The following is a 26,738-nucleotide window of genomic DNA, read 5'->3' as shown; positions in this document are numbered from 1 at the left end:
AACATTGGAAAGCCAAATCCATGTTTTAAAATGAAGCGTTTTGCTTTAGCACAATGTAGGGAAGAGGAATATAGTAGTCGAGGGTGGAATTCCTGGTAACGACCATAGCTTATGTTTATTAGATGCTTTCTGTGAGCAAGGCATTAGGTTAAGCCCCTTTCGTGTATTATACCATTTAATCCTAACAAAATCCTAATGAGGTAAGTGCCACTATAATCCTCATAGTAATGGAAAAGAAACTGAGGTTTATAAAGGTTAAATAACTTGCTCAAGTGGCACAGCTGAGATTTGAACCCCAATCTTGTCTGATACCAAATCCCTTGCTTTTTACCATAGTCTACAGGCTTTTCTCCAAAATGTAAAGGAGCAAGAGACCTCTCGAGGCTGTCTCTGGGCAACACTTTTAATGTCTTTGGTTAATACAGCATGCTTCTTGTAGAATTCAGGGAAGCTAAGACTCATTTTGTAGAATCCCTTCTGTTCCCATATGGAAAGGAAGAGATCAAGAATGAGTGCTCTTCAACAGTGATGATTGTCCTGGCCTCTCAGCACTTCCCCCCATTGTCAGGCTCAAGTCACCTGTCTTCTTCTCTGAGGAAACTTCCAGAAACACCCTCCACCTGCAGTCGGCAGTAAGCACTCTTTCTTGCCTGCACAGCCCCACCATGCTTTATGCGTATCATCTCCTCTTTCCTGTGCTTTTCTCTGTAGATTTCTAGAGGGCAACATCTATATCCCACTTGCAGCTTCATTTCTTTTTTTTTTTTTTAAAGATTTTATTTATTTATTCGACAGAGATAGAGACAGCCAGGGAGAGAGGGAACACAAGCAGGGGGAGTGGGAGAGGAAGAAGCAGGCTCATAGCAGAAGAGCCTGATGTGGGGCTCGATCCCATAACGCCAGGATCACGCCCTGAGCCGAAGGCAGACGCTTAGCTGCTGTGCCACCCAGGTGCCCCTGCAGCTTCATTTCTAAAGCACAGTGCCAGGCTGGGGAGAGATTGTCCAATTGAGTTAAATCTCATTTAAGACATTCTGCTTCTATTTCATATATTTAGACATTTTTATTTTCAGTTTTAAAATGCCTAAAAAATGAGAAGGAACAAAGGACAAGTTAATGGATCAATTTGTATAAAATAACTTGAGCCCTGACCAGGTGCCTTTACCCAGGTGAGCCATTTGTCCCATGGTTCCCAGGTAAGGATATGCTGAAGAGTATGTTCAAATTCACAGCAGGATAGAAAATATCACAGGCACAAGGTTTGCTGTGGCTGATGGGCCAGCACCTCATCTATCATTTTAATTAATTAGATTAATTAATTAAATTAACTCAAGCAGTCATTTAAGAAACATTCCTTGTATGTTCAACACCAGGTTGGGTAGAGATCTGAAGACTGAGGGGGTTTTCAGAGAGGGAAATTACAAAGATAAATATGATGGCAAATATGTCTGTTTTCAAAGGCCTCGCTTTCTATTAGAGAAAACACACAGAATTCTGCTCTCACCTATATTCAGCGTTTATTTTGTTCTATCACAAAAACAATTTTTATTTGTATACACTTGACAGTTTACGAAATACTATCACACTCATTTATTGTTTCGTTTTTTAAAAGATTTTATTTATTTAACAGAGAGAGATAGCACAAGCAGAAGGGAGCAACAGAGGGAGAGGGAGAAGCAGGCTCCCCGTGGAGCAGAGAGCCCAATATGGGGTTCGATCCCAGGACCCTGAGATCATGACCAGAGCCAAAGGCAGACACTTAACCAACTGAACCACCCAGACACCCCTGTTTCATTTTGTTTTAAAGTAGGTCCCCAACCAGCATCCCACTGATGGTGAAAACCAAACACACTTGTTCTTTCTTGCATCTAGTTCGTAGGAATTAGAAGCAACCAATGGAAAGTCGCGGTAATTTAAGATCATGCTGACAACATAAAGAAGAGGCTGATCTTTTGTTATAGACTTTAAAAGCAAATGTCCTAGACTAGACTTCTATCTTGTATTAAATCAGTTCCTGGGTTCATTTTTAGCTCTTAGCCTAAGGAAAAAAATAAAAATAAGTCCTACCTTAAAAAACACTGGCATTGAAACCATACCAACTCTTTCATGCTAGATCACAACTTCTCATCGTGATGCTATCTCCCACTGAGCTGCTGCACTTCAGCCCATTCCTGCACTACTGGAGCCAACTGTCATCAAAAAGTCAAGAAAACAGGGCAGAAGCTTTGTATTGTGTCTATTGTTTTGTTTTTAAGATAGAAAAGCAGAAGGGGAATAACTTTGACAACCAGAGAAAAGCTTTTACAGAGAAATGGCATGTTTACATGCATTATTTTTTTCTATCATAAAAGGCCCCAGATCAGTTTCCCTCTAACTGAAAAAAGTTGATTGTATTTGAGAGAATGACACATGGCTTCAAGGATCAGTTGAGTAAATTTTATTAAGGGCCAAAGGGGTAATAGGAGATTAATGTTTGCTTTCTTGGCAATATTTCTTTCTTGCTTTCTTGGGACTAGAGTCACCAGCTTCCTCCCAAGAAGGAAGCATGATGTAATTCATTGAGCAGACACAGCAAAGATGAATTCCTCAGCCAGTTGGACTCTGATGGTCTCATACCCCAGTGATAGCTCTGTCAGTGCAACCATATCCCACCTAATAATAATACAGCCTTAAATTTAAGGATGGCTGCGGGCCCAGTAATTTCTCTTTCAAAATGGCAGCTGACTCACCAACCTCAGGGAAAAAAGAAAGATTTTGGAAGAAAACCAGAAAGTTAAGGTATATGCTTGCTCAAGGATGAATATTGTCCTCCACAGTAGAAATGTCCCACCGATACAATGAGCACCAAAAGTCTGAGTAAAGAAGGAGAAATATTGACAAAAGAAAGTGGTTCATCACCTTTCACTAAAACAGGAAAAGCTAAAAGTGAGGATCCAGGCTTTTTATTGGTTTGTTTTCTCTTTCCCAGACTAAGGAAATGAAAGGAACTGAAATGCCATTTTTTTGAACAGATGTATAGATGTCTGTGTTTTCATCCTTTTAACATGGTCTTTTGGAGTTCAGTGTTTTAAAATTTTGTTCAGATGCAAATTATCAATTTTTCCTTTTATGGTTCAAGTTTATGAACTCTTTATCTAGCCTTAGATTCTGAAGATTTTCTCTTATTTATTTTTCCTAAAAGTTCTACAGTTTAAGGTTTTATATTTAAGTCCATAATTCATTTTGAGTTAATTTTTGTGTAAGGTGTGAGGCTTTGGGGGGTTTCATTGTTTGTGTGTGGGTATGTGTGTGTGTATTATATGTTCAGTTGTTCTGGTGCTATTTGCTGAAAAGACTATATTTCCTCCATTGAATTACTTTTGTAACCTTCTAAGGCTATAACTTTTAACGTAAAGAAGACACGAACTTAGCTAAATTTCCTTATACCTAAGCAAAGCAATAATTCACGCTTAGAGAGTGCTAATTCTGTGCCTAGGCATTGTGCTCAGGTCTTTTCGTATCTTTACTCCATTAACTGTCTCAGTAACTCACAGCTCATTTAATTGCCTTAATAATTCTTCAAAGTAGCTATTATTATTGTTCCCGTATTACAGATAAGGGAACTGAAACTTTGCCAGGTTAAATTATTTGCTCAAAATCATAAAATTGGAAAGTTGGGAAGCCAGGATTTGAACCCAGGTAATGTACCCCTAGAGATTGTGCTGTTAACCTTTGAGAGAAATGCGTTATTTACAGGGTATCAGATGTTTAGCAAAATATCGAACATCTTGCCATTTTTCTCACTGTTATCCCAAGATATTTCAACTAGTGTAGGAATGAAAGACTCTCCACACATCACTCTTTTTAGGCTTCATGTGTTTGATGTTTTATTCATATCAAAACCCACATATCCATGAAAATACATCTTAAGAGTCAAAAAGCATCACATTATTTTCTAAATTTGGAGACTGTTTCACAAGCTGAAGCTCTTAGTGTTGACACCTTGACCTTTCTATTACCTGCCAACCAACCCTTCCCTAGAGGGGTCTAAAAAACAAAACAAACCAACAAACAAATCATGAATCCCCTGGGGAATCCCAGTGCTATTGTCCTTATCCAGTAACAGAGCTTGGGGTTGTCGACTAGAATCAACTCTTTTTTTTTTTTTTTTTTTTTTTTAAATTTTTTTTTTTAAATNTTCAAGTTTGTTTCCTGGCTTCTTAGGATAAACACAGAAAGTATTCATGAAAAATAAAGTCAATGCTAGCAATGCTGTCAGAGAAAAATGAAAGAAAAATGGCAACGCAAAATTCCCAAATGGTAAATATTTTGTTTCAAATGCAGGAAGGAAAATGGAATTTTAAAATATAAACAACAATGGATTATTCAAAAATTTATATTCTCAGTAAAAACAAGGTATTTTGTTTTTTACTGTAAGGGCATTTTGGAATCTTTATTTCAAAAAGCGTTTCTAAAGTTACATAATCTGATGCAGTTGAAAGAACCAGTAGTTCTTTCTCTAATGTGAAATCAGACCGACTTGGGTTATAGGAAAGCTGTTAAACTGAGTTTGAAGAATTCCTCATTATTCTGTTTACCTGTTCATGAAGTAACTTGTCATATTTTTCTCTTAAGTGAGAAGCACTGTCCTAGGATTGGTGCTTGTGGTATTTTGCCTTATTGAGAGCAAGAAATGGGATAAAATCTGGGCAGAATGTTTTTGAAGTCCCAATATGAAAACTAGTTGGTGTGATCTTAAAGTCACAAGATGTTTTAAAGTTGTCATCCTGATTTTCAAATATGTCTCAAACTAGATTTCCAAGCCTCCTGAGTTGTTTCTGTCACTAAAATTGGAAATATTGTGCATGTTATGTATCTGAGAGATTGTTTAGAAATTGCAGGGTACTACAATTGATGAAGTTGTTACCAGGTAGCAATGAAGGGGTTTATGGATTATAAACCACGCAGTTAGGTTCTTCTGAAGCCGTAAATAAATAGTATAAAATATAGCACTTGGGGATCTTGAGTCTACTTCCTACCCCTTCTTTTCCCATTCCCACTCTTCCTCAGCTCTTAGTCTTTCTTCTCTTCTTTGTTCCTTGTCTTACCTTCCATATGTGTAGAATTTGTACCATGTATTAAAATAATGCTAATATTAAAATAATGCCTATATTTAATTCAACTCTAGATTTATTTATATTTATATGTAAGGCAAATTCTGAATTACAAGTCTGTTGATTGTAAGGGTCCTTGGTGAGGCAGAAAGGTGGAGCGAACATCGTATTTTATATATTTTTAAAGGACTCCCAGAACTATAAAGAAAGCAAAGTCAACATTGTTCTTATTGGCTTAGGATGTAAGAAATTTGGGGCATAAGGAAAAGGCCAGCTTTTTAAAAAAATTAGTTCTCTCTCTGTTTTTCTTCTCTTCAGATAAAAAGGCTTAGTATTGCAGCAAGACATTTAACTGTGTAGGTCATTTGTGTTTTGAATTTCATTATGAAAATCAAAAAGGGCAAAAGTAAAGTAGAGTGTAGTACATAGAATCATCAGTGTCTCTGAGACAGTGGTGAGACAACTTCAAGATAAAGAGTAAACCAGACAATTTACCTTTTTTCTATAACCATATACAATTATGACCTTCCAAATGGCCTACTTACTTTGGTCAAGTCTATTCTTTACAAGATCCCCTGAGTGGTCCTTTTGAAATGTAAACCAGATCATGTCAAGCCAGAACCCTCCAATGAGTTTTCATCTCAGAATAAAATCCAGAGTTCTGCCAATGACCTTACAAGGTCCTATCCAGTTTGTATCCTCTGTTCCACTTACCTCCTTTCTCTTCTTAGCATCTTCAAATTTGCTCATCCAGGTGCCTAAGCTGTTTTCCCTGAAGATGTCCCAACGGTTTGTTCTCTCATCTCCTTTGGGTCTTTGGTTGGCTATTCCTTTTTCAGGGATACCTTCCTTGGCCACTTTATGCAGCCACCCTCTACCTTGACTCCTATTGTTTCTTATTTCTCTTGGCTTTATTTTTCTCTTTAGCACTTTTCAAAATCTAACACTAAATATATTGCATGTTGGTTTTCATTTGTTTGTTTTGTCTTTCTATTCCCTACTAAAATGCAAATCTAAGTGTAGGAATCTCTAGCTGATTAGTAAAGTAATGCATCTAGAACACATATAACAAGTTCTGGCACATAGTATGGTAAATGTTTGTTGATAAATGTTTAATAGATGAACAAGTCATCTGTCAATAGAAGCTAAAAGAAACCTGCCATTTCTCCTTTGATATTTATAAAGAACTATAGTCCAAAGGAAGCAGAACAGGCAAAGTCACTGGTTGGATACCTAAAATTAATTTTTTTGAAAAAGATTATTTATGTAGTTTCCTTCTTTGGGATATAATTATGAGAAAGGCCTGGGGAGACTTCCACAGATGGTGGTGTAGGAAATCCTGAATCACCTTCTCCCACAGACATACCAAATCTATAGCTAAATAAGGATCATTTCTTCTTGGAAGAGATCTGAAATCTAGATGAACTGCTTCTCCACAACAAAGGATATAAAACCACATGGGGATGGCAAGGAGAGGCAGAGACAGTCTCACCAAAAACCCTACCACCAGTGCAGAAATACATAATAGGGAAGAATCTCACCCGTCTGCACTTCTTCCAAAGGAGCAAGGGGTTGGTGCCCCAGATCAGGCACCCCAAACTCAGGGATCTGCACTGGAGAGACAAGTCCCCAAAAGTCTGGGTTAGGAAATCAATGGGGCTGACGTCAAAGAGACCCAAAGTGCTATAGGAAACTGAGATTCTCTTTTTAAAGGACTCACATGGAGTCTCACTTACTCTGAGACTCAGTGAAAAAAATAGTAGTTTAAAAAAAAGCACCTAGACTGTATGTGAAGGAGATTCATTTGCTAATCTAAAAGCAACCGCTGGAGAAACAGTTGAAACTCTCCCTAGAGATGGAGGAGATGGCAGAAGCCAATTTTGCACTCTCCACCTACCTTGCTAGCACCTGTAGGCAAACTTGGATGTAGAATCCCCTCCCCCATGTGCCTTATTAAGACAGAAGGGACAAGCAGTTACAGCTCTACCTGGCTACCTGCTGAAGGTGGGGAGCATAGCAGTTGCAGCATTCCACCCTACTTGGCTGGGGCAGGCAAGTGTGAAGAACGGTCATTCTCTCTCCCAGCCTAAAGCCGGTATGTGCCCACAGACAAGGCACCCTCCCACTGCATTCCTGAAGCTCATGGGCATGTGCAATCAAGACATTTTCCTGTTGCCTTTCTGATGCTGATGAGTATGCCCTGCCCCCTACACTCTCCAACTGCCTAGTTAAAGCCAGCAGGCATGCACAATCCACCAAGGGGATACCCCTTGATTGGTTCTGGTGGGCAAGGTGGCTAGTGTACCTGACAGCCACAAGAATGCAGCAATCAGTAAGACAGTTCTTGGCAGGCCACCACCCATAGAGTACTGCAAAGACAGCAGACTGAAACACACACCCAGTATTCCTGTGAAAAAGGCCTATTATGTTGAAGCTTTAGCCTAATGAACAGGCTTTAGGTTTCCCACACATCTAGAGGAGAAGAAGGCACTTCCAGGGAACGTAAGGAGGGAGACACATCATCCTTGTGCACCCCCTTGGCTTTTGTATAGCCAATGATACCTACCAGAAAAGAACTTATGCACTCATGTGGAGCCCAAATACTTGCAACTATCATTCAGGGGGCATCTCTAGATCCCCCTGTTCTGGAGGTCAGGAGGGATTATAATTGTATATATCACATACTTTAAAAGCTGCCTCCTGAAGGTCTGGCTTACAATCAGCCCAAAACTAGGTGTTAAGTGAGATTCCTCTCCTTAGAACACTGACACGTCTTGGCACACCCTCAACAATTGGGCCATATCAAGAATAAAACGAGCAATTTAGACAATCATAATGGTTTGAGAGACAACTAAGAGGACAAGATTGAATGAGAAGGATCATGACCTACTCAAGGCCACTCCTTCAAGACTAAAGGAAGTAGCTGTTTGGAATAACACACAAAACGAGCACAAAGATTCAAGCCAAATGAAAAAAAAAAAACAGAGAAATACATTCCAAATGAAATAAGAAGATAAACCTCAGAAAAGAAAAAGATAAGTAATCTACCTGACAAAGAATTAAAAGTAATGGTGGTAAAGATGCTCACCAAACTCAGGAGAAGAATGGATGAGGACTTCAACAAAGAGAGAGAAATTATAAGAAAGTACCAAACAAAACTCACATAGCTTAAGAATACAATAACTGAACTGAAAAATACACTAGAGGGTTTAACAGCAAACTGGGTGAAACAGAAGAATGGGTCAGCAAGCTGGAAGACAAAGCAATGGAACTCACCCAGAGAAGCCAAAAGAAAAAAAAAATTATGAAGAAAATTTACAGAACCTCTGGGACTAACATTTGCACTATGGGGTCCCAAAAGAAGAAAAAGAGAGAGAAAGGAGCGGAAAACTTATTTGAAGAAATAATGGCTGAAAACTGTCATAACCTATGGAAGGAAACAGATATCCTGGTCCAGGAAGCCGAGAGTATTCCAAGTAAGATGAACCCAAAGAAATCCATACCACAACACATTATAATTAAAATGTCAAAAGTTAAAGATAAAGAGAGAATCTTAAAAGCAGCAAGAGAAAACAAATTGCTGCATACAAGGGAAACTCCAGAAAGCTATCAGTAGATTTTTCAGTAGAAACTTTGCAGGCCAAGAGAGAGTAGCATGACATATTCAAAGGCCTGAAAGGAAAACCATTCAGCCAAGAATACATGATCTGGAAAGATTATCATTCAGAATTGAAGAAATATTGAGTTTTCCAGACAAACAAATGCTAAAAGAGTTCATCACTATGAAGATAGCCTTACAAGAAATGTTAAAGAGACTTCTTTAAGCTGAAAAGAAATAGCACTAATTAATAACAAGTAAACATGCAAACATAAAAATCTAACTAGGAAGGTAAATATGCAGTAAAGGTAGTCGATTAATCACTTATAAAGCTACTGTAAACATTAAAAGACAAGAGTGGTAAAATTAGTTAAGACTACAATAATTAGTTAAGGGATACATAAAATCAAAAGATGTAAAATGTGAATTCAGAAACATAAAAAGTAGTGGGAGGGTAGTAAAAATATAGTTTTGGAATGTGTTTAAATTTGAGTTGCTATCAACTTAAAATAGAGTGCTATATACATAAGATGTTATATGTGAACCTCACAGTAACCACAAAGAGGAAACTTATGGTAAATACTCAAAAGAAAATGAGAAAGGAATTTAAACATAACAGTAAAAAAGGAATCAAATCACAAGGAAAGAGACAAAGAGAAGTGGAAAAGAATAGAGAAGAACTACACAATTGGCCAGGAAACAAGTAACAAATGGCAGTAAGTGGATACCTATCAATAATTACTTTAAATGTAAATGGACTAAATTCTCCAATCAAATGACATGAAATAGCTGAAGGGATTAAAAAAAAGAATACAAGATGTATCTATATACTGCATACAAGAAACTCACTTCAGAAGTAAGAACACACACAAAATCAAAGTAAAGGGATGAAAAGAGTTATTCCATGCAAATGAGAATGAAAAGAAAGCTGGTGTAGCTATACTCATATCAAATAAAATAGACTTTAAAACAAAGACTGTAATAAAAGACAATGAGGGATACTACATGGTGATAAAGGGGTAAATCCAGCAAAAAGATATAACATTTATAAATACATATGCACCCAACAAAGAAGGATCAAAATATATAAAGCAAATATTAACAGACCTAAGGGGAGAAATTGACAACAAGACAATAATGATAAGAGACTTAAACACCCACCCCCCTTCCATCAATGGATATTGATGTAGATCATCCAGACAGAAAATTAATAAGGAAGTATTGACCTTGAATGACACATTAGACCAGATGGATGTATTAGAGATACACACAACATTCCATCCAAAAGCAGGAGAATAAACATTCTTCTCAAGTACATGGACATTCTCCAAGACAGATCACGTGCTAGGCCACAAAATAAATCTCGGTAAATTCAAGAAGATTGAAATCATATCAAGCATCTTTTCTGACCACAGTGGTATGAAACTAGAAATCAATTACAAAAAAAACACAAAAACTACAGATACATGGAAATTAAAGAACATGTTACTGAATAACTACTGTGTCATAGAAGAAATCAGAGGAGAAATTTAAAAATGCCTGGAGTGAATGAAAACAGAAACACAAACATAACAAAATCTATGGAATCCCGTAAAAGTGGTTCTAAGAGGGAAGTTTGTAGCAATATAGGCATACCTTTAGGTAGAAACAAGAGAAATATCAAGTAAGTAATTTAACCTAAAGGAATGAAAAAAGAACAAGTGAAGCCCAAAGTTAGTAAACACATAGGGCTACGTCAAACTAAAAAATTCTGCACAACAAAGGAAACCATCAACAAAATGATAAAGCAACCTACTGAATGGGAGAAGATATGTGCAAATAATATATCTAATAAGGGGCTAATATCCAAAATATATGAAGAACTCAGAGAACTCATTAACAACAAAAAAAAATATTCTGATTAAAAAATAGCGGAAGGATCTGAATAGACATTTTTCCAAAGAAGACATGCAAGTGAGCAACAGATACATGAAAAACTGCTCAATATTATTAATCATCACTATCATTAGGAAAATACAAATCAAAACTATAATGAGATACCACCTCACACCTGTCAGAATGGTTATTATCCAAAAGACAAGAAGTAGCAAATGTTGGAGAGGATGTGGAAAAAAGGAGACCCTTGTATATTGTTGGCAGGAATGTAAACCAGTGCAGCCATTACAGAAAACAGTAGGGGGATTCCTCAAAAAATTAAAAATAAAACTATCATGTGATCCAGCAATTCCACTACTAGATAACTATCCAAAGAAAATGAAAACACTAATTCAAAAAGGTACATGTATCTGTGTGTTCATTGCAGCATTATTTACAATAGTCAAGATATGAAAACAGCCTCTGTGCCCGTGGATGGATGAATGGAAAAAGAGGTGAGATTATATATATATATATTCTATAGAATATGTAGATTATTAAATATATATTTTAGAATTATTCAGCCATTAAACAGAATGAAATCTTCCCATATATGACAACATGGATGGACCCTGAGGATATTATGCTAAGTGAAGTAAGTCAGACAGAAAAAGACAAATACCACATGATTTCACTTATATGTGAATTCTAAAAAATAAAACAAACAAGCAAACAAACAAAATAAAACTTGTATCTCTTAGAGGAACCGAGTGGTTGTTACCAGAGGAGATGTGATTGGGAGGGTGAAATGGGTGAAGAGGATCGAGAAGTACAGACTTCCAGTTATAAAATAAGCCGTGGGAATGTACGGCATGGGGAATATGATCAATAATATTGTATTCATTTTGTATGGTGACAGATGGTAACTAGACTTTTTGTGGTGACCATCTTGCAATCTCTACAAATGTCAAATCACTATGTTGTGCATCTGAAACTAGTATAATAGTGTATGTGAATTAAATTTCAATAAAAACAAAATTATGAGAGAGGCCTACAGGTCTACCTAAATTAGTTAAGTAATTTAAATCTCTATTTCCATTTTGCTGCAGAAGACAATCCACTTGTAGCGTCTCAGCTCAAGAAACAATGCCCTATTGATTGAATAAAATAATTGGGCTTGAAAGGAGTTTTGCCTCACACAAGAATACACTGGATGAGAAAAAGTATCTAAGCAGCTTTGAGGTTGGTCAGACTTGGATTTGAGGCCAACTGCACCCATGATTTTTAATGTACACTTGGCTAAGTGGCTGACCCTTTCTCAAATTTTATTTTTTTCCCTTAATGAATGGGGAATTCTATGGGGTTTTGTATTAGTTTCCTCTGGCTGCTGTAACAAATTAGTACCAACTCTGTGCCTTAGAAAACCCAGAAATTTATTGTCTCATGGTCAGAATTACTGGGCTAAAACCAAGGTGTGGGCAGGACCACACATCCTCTGGATTCTCTAGGGTAGAATTTTGTTTTTGTTTTTGTTTTTTGTTTTTTGGGTTTTTTTGCCTCTTCCAATTTCTTGGAGCTGTTGGCATCCTATTGCTTGTGGCAATGGGATGCCAACTCTAATCTCTGCCTAATCTCTGCCTCTGTGTTCATATAGCCTTCTCTTCTTTTGTCAGCATGATTGCCCTTGACTTCTCTCTTATAAAGATACTTGTGATTGTTTTTAGGGCTCACCTAGATTTTCTTTCTTTCTTCTTCTTTTTTTTTTTCCATTTTTTATTTAAATTCTAGTTAGTTAACATACAGTGCAGTATTGGTCCAGAATTTCAAAATAATCTCACCATTTCAGGGCACCTGGCTGGCTCAGTAGGAAGAGTATGCAACTCTTGATCTTGGGGTTGTAAGTTTAAGCCCCACATTGGCTGTAGAGATTACTTAAAAAAATAAAATCTTGAAAAAAATAATCTTACCATCATCAAGATCCTTAATTTAGTCACATTTGCAAAGACCCTATTTCTTAATCCTGCAACATTTACAGGTTCTATAGATTAGGATGTGGATATATTTTGGGGGAGGGGCATTTTTCAGCCCACTAAAGGTATCCTCTTCGGGTTTCTATTACAATGTCTAGCCCTGTTTTATGAATTCAATAAACTTCCCTTTCCTGTTCCTTTTCCCTCTCTTCCTCCAAATCTCCATATCTGTCCTCCATAGCACCTCCTTCTACCTACAAGCTAAATAAAACTATAAAATAGGCCATGCCTGCCCTTGGTATCCTGTGCCTTCCAGTCTTTCCTTCGTAATTAGTCAAAACCATTGGGGCACCTGGGTGGCTCAGTCGGTTAAGCATCTGCCCTCAGCTCAGGTCATGTTCTCGGGTTCCTGGGATCAAGCCCCACAGTGGGCTCCCTGCTAGGTAGGGAGTCTGCCTCTCCCTCTCCCTCTGCTTCTCCAGCTGCTTGTTCTCTCTTGCTTGCTCTCTGTCAAATAAAATCTTTTTTTTTTTAAATCTTAAAAATAAATAAAATAAATCTGTAAGTTCACTTAAAAAAAACCAAACCACTTATGTAGTGAGTCTAAGTGCAATACCTTAGACTTCGGGGGATTAAAAAAAAAAGAAAAAGAAGCAGCATTCCCTAAGCACAGTAGCTTACTCTCTGGAGTGGGAGATGGCTAGTTAAACAACCGCTTGTAATGTAAGGGAGAAGAGCATATGACTTACACAAAAGTATCTGCAATCCACAATAAGGTAATAAAGAAATTAATGATTGTTATTGAGAGGTAGAGATTAGAGAAAGTATTTTGGAGCCAATGAAATTTGAACTGGGCCATGAAGATAAGAAGGATGTTAATGGGTTAATAATGTTGGAGGAATTTTATGGGCAGGAGGAAGGCACAGAGGAAAAGGAGCTCTCTCTTTTTCTCTAGAAAAATCAGTATCTTCTCACTTCCCTCTGGCTGCCTTAAACATTCCCCCTGGGTCAGCCTATCCAAACCTGCTTTCTCCTCAGGGCACTATGTGGGAAAATATCCTCTTCTTTAAATCTCCCTCCAATTAGCTGCTTCAATCTAGGTGTTGAAAGGAAAATAATATGATTAATCTAATTCACTATATGGTGTATGTGGCTGATAGCTCCTAAAATCCCCTAGAACAATAAGGGGAGTTTCTTAACACCAATAAATTTCTGTTGGGATTTTATGCCATGTGTAAAATTATATCCGGGAAGAGTGTGTTCCTAAATCACTTCTATTAAAGAAGATTACTCTAAACGAAGAAAATGATAAGCATAGGAAATATTCCAAGTGGTAAAAGTGCCTAATTAAGCAGCAAAGATTTTGAGCTGTAGAAGACCACTTCCTTATTTTTTTATTCTCCATCATGCCAATGTTGTCAGAAGAATTCTGCCTCCCGATCTCATTCCTACCCTACTCTCCAAAAAGAGGAAAGAAAAAAAAAATCTTATTTTTAATTTTCTCTTTGCATCTTCTAAGAGGCAACTTGGGAAGCAATGGACAGAAACAAATCAGGCAACCCTCCCTTTTTTTTCAGCTAATTCAGAATGAATTGGATTTACACAAGCAACAGTGCTTAAGTAAAACCGTTCCTATGGTTACACAGAAGGCTTTCTAAATGTGGCACAAGATGCAGGCAGCCAAAATGACTTGACTGTTTATGTTAAATATGAAGTCTATTCCCTATTGAAATTTAATGATCTACTAGCTGCATTTTACCAGCTTGCACCCTGATAAAATTAACATTTTGAATACATTTGCAGAGATAAATTGCTTGAGCAATTGGCGAGTATTCACTCATTTTTATTTGATCACATCAGTGATTCCGATGAAAGCATTTCCCCTGTACTATTAGAAATTGGGTCTACAAATTATCCTCATCTCTGGGCCTGCAAGTCCCCAAGCACGTTTTATTATCTTTTTGCAGGTTTGCTGGTGCCAGATGTTAAACCTAACACTTGGCAAGAGAGCTCAGGAAAAAATCTGTATTTTTACTTTGATAGCCACCAGGAAGAATAGAATCAACACTGTTTCCTGTGGCATCTCTGGAGCCACCCAGCAGTTCTCAGATATCCAACAAGGTGAGCAGTTCAGCCAGGGTGAAGGCTGCTCCCCACCTCCCCCTGCTTCTCCTGAATGAAAAAGACAATCTGTCTGTTTTGAAAGGCTGACAGGAAATTGGAGCCGGAAAAGATATATTCGCTGAATATTTTAGCTGACACCATTCAAATTTGCTACATAAGGGCGTTCCTTGATGTCTGTTAGTGGGAACCTCCCATTCAGCAAAAACAGAAAATGAAAGCAGCCTACAGGATGCCAACCTCCTGTATGTATTTACATATTTAGTTCAATTCAACTAATATTTATTAAGCATCTTTTATAGACTAGGCACGATGTAAAAGACTATGGTTATAGAAATACAATACATAGTCCCTAAACACAAATAGCCCTTGGTCAAGTAGAGAGATGGTCAATGAATTTTGTTATGCCAGGTCTTTCTTCTCAATAGCTGACTATGTGTATCTCCATCTCACCGTTATCATCTCATACCAAACACGAACATTTCACTAAAGATTTGAGTTGTCAGGGAAGGCTTACCGTATACATATCACCTGGAGTATCTCCCTAACTCATTTCCCCTATATCACTCATCAGTAAGGTCACCCACTGGGGAATTTCCACTTCCTTCCCTCTTCTTCTACAGAGCCCCAGTTCACTAGCATCTGTCTCTTTACCCCAGGATCCCCCTGCCAAAACACATTCAGGCTCAGAAGAGGTGTGAGCTTTTCTATCCAGCGCTCAAGTCTTCATTTTCCAAGCCTGAGAAGTATGAACATTGGGATCTTAATAGATGAGGTATATGAGATTCAGCTACAATGCATTTAAATCCTTGAAACACAAGTTTATCAACACTTCTCTAGCCTTTGCTTGTGAGAGGCAAAATATTTCATTCTAAATCACACACCAGACAAGCTGGACATTTAATAGTAGTTTAATTATGGGGCGCCTGGGTGGCACAGTGGTTAAGCATCTGCCTTCGGCTCAGGGCGTGATCCCAGCGTTATGGGATTGAGCCCCACATCAGGCTCCTCTGCTATGAGTCTGCTTCTTCCTCTCCCACTCCCCCTGCTTGTGTTCCCTCTCTCACTGGCTGTCTCTATCTCTGTCGAATAAATAAAATCTTTAAAAAAATAGTTTAATTATAATTTATCTCTTGAGATGAATTCACTTAACAAATTTGACACTTGAGAATTTTAATCTGTTTGGGGAAATTTATTTTGAATTGGCAAGTAGAAATACATTCATCATATATTGATTCCCTTGTCATGGTAATTCCCAAATTCAGGTTACCTCTTAGAGCTCTAATTGGTCATTCTAGAAGTGATTCATTATGGTCATTGTTATTAATATTTTTGTTGGAATTTTTAGTAAATTTCTCCCTGTAGAACGTTCATTGAATGAACACAAGATGCAAATTTGTCCTTTTATTTTTGAAAAAATAGCTTCAAGATCTATTCTTTCAGAATAAGTTTCGAGGGACTGGTCTCCAAAATATGAGAGACTTATTGATGTGTGTTTATAGACTTTACAGATAATGTTCTGAAGTCTGACAGTGATTTGAGTTTCAAAAGTGATCCATACCTTTTAAGAGAGTAAGTTCTAACAACTGAGTGTAGTTCAGAGGAAGTCTACTCTGCATTTCATAGCTTGGGGCATATTTTGGAGGAAAACTGCTTTCTTCAAACCCCATTTCTCTAAAAATATGGGGTTCCTGAAAAGGACTTAGAGTTTGTTAGGTAAAGAACTGAATAGTCTCCTAAAATCCAGCTTCCACATCATCAATTATTCACTGAAGTTCTACTTTTTTTTTTTCTGTTCCTAACAAGTCCACAACTCCATTAGAATATTGTTCTGATGAAGAAGAGAGTGGAGGTAAATGCAAATTTCTTTTTCCTGAGAGACTAGGTCTTCATAGAGAGTTCCATAATGGTAGAACCTGGGTATAAAACTACAGAGTTGGGGGTGCCTGGGTGGCCCGGCGGTTGAGCGTCTGCCTTCGGCTCGGGGCGTGATCCCGGCATTGTGGGATCGAGCCCCATATCAGGCTCCTCCGCTGTGGGCCTGCTTCTTCCTCTTCCACTCCCCCTGCTTGTGTTCCCTCTCTCGCTGGATGTCTCTGTCTCTGTCGAATAAATGAATAAAAATCTTTAAAAAAAATGTTTAAAAAACTACAGAGTTGGATTTTCATCCTGCAGGAATGGCTTATGTGGTAGATAAACACTGAAAATTTTTTAGTAGAGGAGCGAAATTATCAAACGTGATTTTGGACAGATGAGAATATTACAAAGGACATCACAAACTTGACAGCATGGGGTCATACACATGAATGTTACGCAGAATCAGAGAGCCGCATGGTTTTAACTGCAGGAGACAGATCATTTCTATGTACCCAAATGCCAAGAAGAGCATTGGTCTGCAAAAACTGTTTTTCCAAGAAATGATGAATCATTTTCCTGTCTGAAATTCACTATTTCAAATTCAAACAGGAATGTTTATTATGCAGTATCTTGGAATACATATTTGCTTTTTCCATCCTTGTTCTCTTTGCCCTTTTTATTAAAAAAAAAAGTGGGGTGGGGGAAGACAAATGATAGGTCTGAGTATCAAATGGATTTTAAAATAATGACTCTAAAATATTGATGTCTCAAGTACAAATATAAGGAACTTTAATAATTGTTTTCAATATGCAATTAAGGAGATTTAAATAATATTTTCAGGGAGTAGAAACAGTTAATTTTCCAGGGCTTATTTCCAGTGTTCACATCAACAGTCCATGCATAACATAATGTAAGATGTATTTAAATACCCAAAAGTAATTTCATCGGGCAATGAACCACAGTGTTTTTCCCGTTTGTTCTTACTGGGAACACACTCACCAGTTCACTCGGCATCCATCACTTTTATTTTGTATCAGATACTCATTGTCTGAAGTAATAATGGATAAGTGATCTAAAGAATAGTGTATTGCTTTGAACTGCTGACACATTGAAGAATGCAGCATTATGCAGGATTGTACTGCTAGCCAGAATACCCACGTTTAGCTCATAGCTCTTTCCAGAAAGCATCCCATTGCTCCCCCATTTCTGTATAATAGGTATTCTATAGTGGGTGATTAAAAATGGAAGGTTTTCTCATTTTGTTCAATTGAATGGGAAATGGTATACAATGTATTTAATTTTAATCATATCACTCCATGGACACATTTTTCATGAACTATGTTTGAAAGCCTGTTTTTCATTTCTTTAGTGTAAAATATCTTGACATAGTAACCAGTGTGAGACAAAAAATGAGAGAGTGCTTTTATATTTTTATGTGAATTGTTTGGGATGCAAACTTGCATTATGTAAAGTTAAAGTTGTGGGGGGAGGGTGGAATCTATCTCACCAAAACATGACAGACTAACCACTGAAACATAGAATCAAAGTAGCACCTTTCATTTTGCTATTTAAGCAGGATTCTGGATTTGTGATTGTGTTCTAATGACCCATATTCAATGCAATGACACAAACCCAGGAGATGTCTATCTACAACATGAGACTATTTGCATGAATGTTGTGGCAAAGTGGACATAGTTTACTGCAGAAAACAGAGAAGACATTTTTTTCTTGGTACCACAAAGGTGAAAATCTGTGTATGTTTTGGAATGCTAGAAATGTGTGAGTGTGTGTGTGTGTGTCTATCTGTGTATTTGTGTGTCTGTGTCTGTATCTCTGTGTGTGTGTATGGGTATCATTTTTAAGAGATGTAGAAATTAAATGGAGTCTTAAATTCAGGGAAGAGGTAGTATGTTTTTGTTCATTGAATTTACAAGTCACCAGATTGTTAGTGAGAATTTCCCTGGCCTTTCTGTGAGCACCAAAGACCGTGACTAGCATAGAGTTGTGTGAGCTCTTCCTTTGTACGTGGTGAGATACACATTTTGGTTTTTTTCTACCATTTGATTGCATATAATATTGAGACTATGTCTGTGTCTTTGATGATTTGGGAACTTGAATTTCTGCATGGTAATACAGTGCCTGATAGCCCAGATCCAAGTTTCACTTTCCAAACTACAAAGAAGACCCTGGAAATGGGAGGAATGGGGAAAAGGCCAAGCTACAACTGTCGTGTTGAGTGGATGGAATGGAAAAGGATGTGCAGCATTATAAAATTGTCTGGATAGCTGAAAAATATTGGTCTCTAGACTTGAAGTTGTGGGAGATATATAAAATGCATGTTAACCTCATGGCATTATGCTTGACTTACTAAATATTAGTATTATAATTTGCCTTTCCAATTCTAAAAATTGAATGTGTCCATTATCTCATTGTGTTTTCTTGAAAGTTCTTTCTAGTTGAGTTATAGACAATTGATGCTTTTCTATATTTATACTTATGAAAAGTCATAAACCTCCTTCATCACTGCTTTGAAATCCTCTGAATATTTTCTAGAAAATATCATTTGCAATAACAAAAGTCCTTAGGTTTCAATCATACAAACTTATTTCTTGACCTGTTACAATTTCAGTTGGATATTTTGCTGCATGATACATGAAATGAATATATTTGATGAATTTTAGTGTTGACCATGTTGGAATATTTGGAGGCATTTTCCTCTGAAATTAATTTACTTTCAGCACCCAATAGCTACTATTTTCCTTTCTAATGAAGAAAATTCTACTGGCCTTTATAGTAGAAGAAAATGACACTATTGCCTTCCCATCACAGGAGGATTTTTACTTGTTTCTCCATTAGTGTGAATAGATTCTCATTGATCCATTTGCACTCTGTTACTTTGTCTCTCTTGTGGTTGAAGGCATGGTTTCTGAAATGTTGACCAGGGTAGAAGGAGCCATGTAGATAGCTGAGTACTGCCACATTCTCTGCTGGAAGTGATCTGGCTCTGATATTATCCAGTTTCTTGGGTAGGTCACTTAACCGGTCCCACCTCAGCTTTCTCCTCTCAACTGAGTTACTTGGAATAGATTATTCTTTGTTCATATAGAATTTTGAAAAACCATATTTTTGTCTCTCCCCTGCCCCAATTTTATTAAGAAAACCTTCATATATAAAGACAGATAAAAGAACAATACAATGATCTGTTATTCACTCCACCTATATTTAAAAATTGTTAATATTTTTCCATTTGTTTAAATTTTATGAACCGTTTAAAAGTAATTTGCAGACAACATGACACTTTACTTTTAAATATTTCATCATGAATCTTCTAAGCATGGCATTCTCCCACATCACTATCATACTTTTATCACAACTTTAAAAAGTGACAATAGTTAAGCTAACTGTGTTTCTTATCCAAATCAAATTCAAATGTCCCCATGTGTCTCAAAATTGAGTTTTCTATTCCCTTTGCCCCAGCTTCACTTAGGATCTAGTTCTGTTTCTTACATTACATACGGTTGTTATTTGTGACAACTTATAGTGGCATAGATTGCATGGGCTTTCACGTGACGGTTGTTTTGCATTCCATACCAGTTGATTAAGAAAATATATAAGTGGCAAAAATAAATAAATGAATGAACAAGGATACCTAGTACATGGTAGGTATTTAACATTTTCTTGCTGAATACATGAATTTGGTAATGTCTTTAGGTGTCATTGCATTTTACTAAGCACAACTGCAACTGAATATATTTGCAAAACAATAAGACATGTCTGTGTGAGAGGCATTTTTAAATTCAGTCCCTAGACTCTAAAAATTGCTAATGTGATTTTGATCATGGACTATGCACCTGGTGTGGAGCCAAGCGCTGAGGATTAGCTCATTTAATCTTCACAACAAGCCCATAGAGTACCATTTTATAGATGGAGAGACTGGGCATATTAAGTATTTTGCTAAAGATTTCAGAGTTAGTAAGAGAAATAATCTATACCAACCTGAGCTTGAGACCTTATCACAAATACTATAGTACTTTGCAAGACAACACTTGCTGCATGAGGGGAGTTCATCTGTCCTCTCACAATTCCTCCTCAGCCCCATCTAGCAGATGGCTTGGTATCTGTCCACTCAACTGTCCCAGCAGAAACACCGGCAAACACTTAGTTATTGCTGTGGCTTTAAGGGAACTCATATCTCTGCAAGGAAGCCCTTTGAAATACAAAGGATCAGTGCACAGCTTTTTGTTCAGAAAGATCTTTGAGCAAGGTCATGTGTGTTTCCTGAATGAACAGGGTTAGGATAGGAAAACTGGGAGTTTCCCAGCTCCAAGAGAGCCAAGTTTTCACTGTGTCATTTCATTCTTCTCTTTGAAGTAAATTCCCAGAAAATCAGACACACCCATATCCAAACTTAAGTACAAAACACATCCTACAGCCAACTGGGCATGATTCAGGGAGTCTGCCGCCATTTTGGATTGCCTGTATTTTTGTTCCCTTTCATTAGTGAAGATAATCGCATGTTTCCTATAACTTCAAAAAAGTGCAGATTAATCCAGCACAGGCATATCACTGTAAAGGATCCTAAATTGTAAAGAGGATAAGTCAGAAAAAGGAAGAGATCAACTTTACTAAACATCCGGTCCCATCACAGCTGCAGATTTAGTTTGGTCTGTTCTTTCAAACTGCCTGTATAGACTCTCCCTTATTTTTATGACTTCATTTCCCATGAAGTGAATTTTTATTGTTGATTCCGTAAATTAGTGGTCTGCTAACTTAAAATAGATATATTCATACTCTTAAGGAGAGAATCCTTCCTAAAAATCCAAGTAGATGAATTGAGAAAAAAAATAGTCCCCAGATAAATGTCTGGCCAGCAGTTGGCCTTCTTTGTGGGATTAACTTCAAATCTGCTAGCACATTTTTTTAAAAACACGAATGAACTAAATTAAATGTCAACAAAAGTCAGAATTAATCATAAGAATGATCAATACTATATGTGAGAGAGACTTGTTCATCTGGATATAAAAACACTGTCTGTGAGACACATATTTTTAGATGCCTTATAAACTAAACTTACAGAGAAGAAATCGTACAAGGTTTGACCACAGATGAAATGTGGATCAGTCCCATGACTTTCTAGTCACCTAATTTGTAAGTGCCCTGAATGCCTCTCATTCTGGGCACTCAATAAATACTAAACAGGGCAGCAATTTCCTTTCCTGTCTAGTCAGGCTATCATTATTTCTGTACAGTCTCTGAGCTAGTGAGCACATAGAAAAACACAGTTCACCACAACTTGAAATATGCCTTTTGCTCTCCCACCTCCTCTTTTCCGTGTGCCTTCCATTGCTATAAAACCTACTGGAAATCTATGAATGTTAGCTCTCAGTTACCACTTATTAAACCTTAACCTTTACTCTCCCAAATGCCAAGTTCTAGCGGGTCTAATCAGCATATTTTATGCCCTTTTCAATCAGCCGTTTGGTGATGTTGATTTGCTGCTAAAGGAAGTTTATAAAAAAAGAAATCCACTAGCTTTTGAACATGTCTCAGTTCCTTAAGGAAAATGGCATTTTATGTAACTGCTTGTCAGGATGTTTTCAGTAGTTGCTTTCTCCATTTTGGAGATCCTTGGGGAGAGTTCACTTGTACCTTTCACATCTCTTTCATTTATTAAAGTCCCCAAATCCCCAAATCATTAACAACCAAATATACTTAATACCCATGGCATTGAGCCACCTTTCATACTGCTGGGCAGCCATCTCTGTCACTACACCCCATGACAGAAGTCCTATGCCTCAAACATTCCCTTGCCTTCCAGGATGCCACACTTTCTACCTCATTGGCTTTTCCTTTGCAGCCTCTTTAACTGGCTCTCCTCTCTCTGTCCTTTAAATGTCAGAGAGGTTTAGTATTCAATTCACTAGCTTCTCCTGTCTAGGGACATTTGCTCCTTGGGAGAGCTTCTCATCTCTCTAGCATTACATATCTAAAACTTCTCAAGTTTTTCTCTCCATTTTGGAGCTCTGAGCTCCAGATTATAATACCTTATTCAACATCTTAACTGAGTGTCTGTCAGGTTTTACTGGTTTACCACAACAAAAAGTTGAACTTTTGATATTTTCTCCAAAAGTACACTTCCTCTAGACTTCCCATTTTAATAAAATATGCTACCATTCATCCGGCTGGTCAAGCCAATATCATATGGGGCATCCTTGGTTCCTTTATTTCCTTCCTTTTCCATATACAGTAAAGTGCGACTGTCTCTTTCTCCAAAATATATCATGAAGTTGTTCCCTTCCATCTCCACTGACAGGACCCTCACCCAAGCTACCATCTTCTCTTCCCATAAACTACTGAAGTAACCCCTAGGCTGCTTTCTAGCTTCAGTCTTTCCCCTCGACAGTCTATACAACTGAATGATTTAAAAACATAAATATGCACGTAAGATGATGTATCTTGCTGGTCGAAACTCTACAATCGCTTCCCATTAGAAGTCAAGGAAAATACAGCTTCCTGACAAGAGCTTACAAAGCCCAGCATGGCCTCCCTGGCCTCATCTGCTGCCACTTTCCCTTCACTTACGCTGTTGCAGCCACTCTGGCCTGCTTGCTCCAAACACACAAAGGCCAACCCTGCCTTGTGGCCCAATACTTGCTTCTTTCTCTGCCTGGAACACTCTTTCCTCTGATCTCCACAAGGTTCCTCCTTTACATCATTCAGGTCCTTCCTGAAATACCATCACAGAGAAGTTTCCCCTGCTCCCTCCCCCTTTGAAACTGCTCTGCCCTATGTCTCCAGTCTGGTTAAACTCAAACTCTATGTGCTGCTTTACTTTTCTTCATGGCATCATTATTGCTTGGAAATATTTATTTTTTTAAGCAGTACATCACCTGCCTCCTCTACGAGAATGGAAGCTCAGTGGGGACAGTGACTTCCTGTCTCGTTCAGAAGTCCTGGGTGAATAAGATAATCTAAGTCATCCTGTGACTTGTTTGGTTCTTTATGAATTATGCTATTTGTTCATTTGTTTGTTTTGATATCAGTGGTCCACTAATTTAAAAAAGAAGATAGCTACACTCTTACAGAGAAACCCATCCTACAAATCTGGGTAGATATGATTTAAACAGCAGCAAGAAACAAAACAAAACAAAACAAAAAACTGTTGTTATTGCTGAAAATTTGGATTTATGTTGTCACTTAGTCACCTGAAAGTTTTTTGTCCAAATCTCTAAACAATTATGGCTTAAACTTTAATGTTCAAAATACTCAGCTAGGAGAGCTAACTTTATGGTAAATCTGGTTTTACTTCTAAATCTTGATTTGTTAATAAACCCCCAGGTGATGTTGACATAGCTGCTACTTGAACGGCTTTCAGAAATACTGGGCTGTGGGGTTTGTAATTCCTTTCATAATTTTGAGAAAAATAGATACATACCTATCTGATTTACCTCTAATGGAGAAACAAATGTTGTCACTTAGGTGCTGGTGTTGGGTTCCCAAAGAGCACAGCTCAGTCGTGGGAGATATCTGTCAACCATGAGGAAGCCCAGGTGATGAGTAAGTTGAAAGCAAAAACTTCTGGACATTGCATTGCAAGACCACATGGAGAGGATACATAAGGAAACAGAGACAGAGACAAAGAAACCAGAAGACCAGGAAGACACTAACAGGAGGAAAAACAAAGCCTAAGATGGGAGCAGAGGTTTTCTTTCCTAAATGGGACCCAAGCTCTTCAGAAACTGCCTGGGGCAGGTTAAACTTGCCCAGGCAATAACAATGCAAACAGAGTTCTGCCCCCCACAGAGAGTGCACCAGGAACATGCTGTGACAATATAAAGTAGTCAGCAAGCCCTCCCCTAACAGGTCACTCAGAGTGGGAGGGAACTGGATAAGAGTTTTAGCCAGTGAGACAAGGTCGTGGATATTTTTTGCACCTCGCACACTTACTGTGATGTGCTACACAAACTGGGAGGTAGGCCGGGGATTGGAGAAGGACAGTTTTTGAGTTTGACATACATTCTGTGATTTCAGTTCTCGCCAGTATGCCATCTTAATGTCATTAATACCACACATCATCATTTCCCATTCCCATACATTCAGAGGGATTAATTCTATTGCTTCTTATTTTTCTTTCATTTTATAGCGAAAATGTCCTGAGCACCTCTTTTGGGTCCTTTGAAGTGTAATAGCAATTTTAATCAAGTGGTTATTACTGACATTCATTGGAAGCTTACAGATGAAGGAACTGAGGCTCAGAACTGGGAATTCAAAGGTAGGTCTGCCTAAACGAAGCCTGTGCTTTGAACAAACTGCCTGGAGTCAATGCTAGCAGTCCAGCCTTGCTTCCCCTCTCCCCAGCGCTTCCCCTCCTCCCTACCCCACAAGCTGGGGGTACCAGAAGCCCCATCCTCCAGGAGAAGTCCCACCCCACTACCCACCTGGAATTCTAGGAGCGAGGAGGGGCTATAAATAGTCAGAGGTACTATACTGTACCCGTTGTTCTTGGTGGTGAATATTCTGGTCTGGTTAGCAGCATTGACATCAGGCTGAGACCTCCCATCTTCCCCATCAGTGTTTGACCAGTCTGCCCACCTGGAAGTCTGACTGCTTATTCCTTCTCTGTCCCACTCCCACTCCCTGAAAAGTGAGCCTAGTCCAGAACTCCAGCTGTCAAACTTTGGTTACTTGAAACTTCTGCCTAGTTCTTGTTAGTAATTTTCCTTGGTAGTAGTCACCGATTCCAATATCATACCAATGATCCTACACTGACTTTTCTTACCTATATCTTGGACACCTGCCAATTGCCAATGAGTAGCCCTTCTAGAAACCCTGACACTACCACTGTCCTACCCTATCAGCATATGATACTACCCCACTCTGTCTGGGTTCTCTGCACTCTCTCAGATACTGTGGTTTGCACTGGGGAGACCCATGCCTTTAAGACTGATTTGTGGGGGCACCTGGGTGGCACAGCGGTTAAGCGTCTGCCTTCGGCTCAGGGCGTGATCCTGGCGTTAAGGGATCGAGCTCCACGTCAGGCTCCTCCGCTGAGAGCCTGCTTCTTCCTCTCCCACTCCCCCTGCTTGTGGTCCCTCTCTCCTTGGCTGTCTCTCTCTCTGTCAAAAAAAAAAAAAAAAAAAAAAGACTGATTTGTGGGCAAGAGGGATGAGATCTTAGTTAGATTTGCAGTGAACTTGTCCTAGCAAATAGGCCAATCTCACTCCCTGTTTTCCGGCCAGCGAGGATAGGGACCTGGAACATGAAAGGATTTGACAATCAAGTTAAAGGTGAGTTCAGATTTCTAGATAAGATATGCTTCAAACGGTGTTTATGCTGTTTGGACATCAGGCTCAGGAAACTGAGTGGGGAAGAAACCTGTTTCCTTCCATCACCTGGCTAAATAGATAAGACACAAGGGGAAATCCGGATGTAGAGCTATTCCTGTCACAGGGAGGCAAAGGATCCTGAGTGGAAAATGGAGCAGACTTTTCCATTTTTTATCCCCTCTTGCCTTTTATCCTTTAGCAGAATTTATCGCAGCGATTTGCCTAATTGTCAGTCCTCCCTGGGATAGTGTGATCCCCCGGAGGACCACCGGGGGCCCCTCTGCTCACCATCCTGTCCAGTGTTGGGTACAAAGACTGTGCTCAATCCTTGCCAGTTGCTGGAAGCAATGAATCAGTGAATGTTCAAAAGAACAAAAGACCCTCATATTAGCAAATAAACTATATTGAAGGGAAGACAGGTCCGGACTCACTTCACAGATACTAGAAGGGATACCCTTAAGTCTTGTTAAAGCCACCTCTGCAAGCATTTTAAAAGTCAAGATTATAATGATAAGCAACAGAAATGTGCTCTTCATACGCACATTTCACTTTTCAAATGACAACTGCAAAATATCTTGCTACAGTCCTTAAAGCCCAGAAATAGTTCTATTTGAGGTCTATGCCAACAGAATGGATATATTTAATACACTGCTGGCTAAAAGCCATGTAAAACTTCTCTTTTTATTTCCCCCTCACTCTTCTCTCTCCCCACGTTAAGGGTAGACCTAGGCACCATGGTGCAAAATTCTACAATAATATCACTCCTGGAATTACATGGCTTTGGTACATTTGTACATAACTGTTCTAATGTAACAGCGCGAATTTTTCCCATCCTGTTTATTTCTCTGAAGCTGTAATAAGCAATCCTGTGTGACATTGCCTGTGGAGCCGTTGCCAGGCAGCAGAAAGAGATCTACAG

At 38.3% G+C, this 26,738-nt stretch overlaps 1 long non-coding RNA gene across 1 annotated transcript in view; it reads left to right on the top strand.

Annotated features, from left to right (window-relative positions):
- Nucleotides 1-26,738, top strand: part of LOC117802694 — a 94,477-nt gene that overhangs the window by 52,949 nt on the left and 14,790 nt on the right. The window contains exons 4-5 of the long non-coding RNA XR_004626155.1: nucleotides 23,973-24,050; nucleotides 24,637-24,765. This is a non-coding gene — a long non-coding RNA (uncharacterized LOC117802694). The remainder of the gene's footprint in view (nucleotides 1-23,972; nucleotides 24,051-24,636; nucleotides 24,766-26,738) is intronic.

Source organism: Ailuropoda melanoleuca, chromosome 1 (assembly GCF_002007445.2).
Source record: "Ailuropoda melanoleuca isolate Jingjing chromosome 1, ASM200744v2, whole genome shotgun sequence".
Taxonomy (NCBI): domain Eukaryota; kingdom Metazoa; phylum Chordata; class Mammalia; order Carnivora; family Ursidae; genus Ailuropoda; species Ailuropoda melanoleuca.
This window is presented reverse-complemented; position numbering and strand designations above follow the sequence as displayed.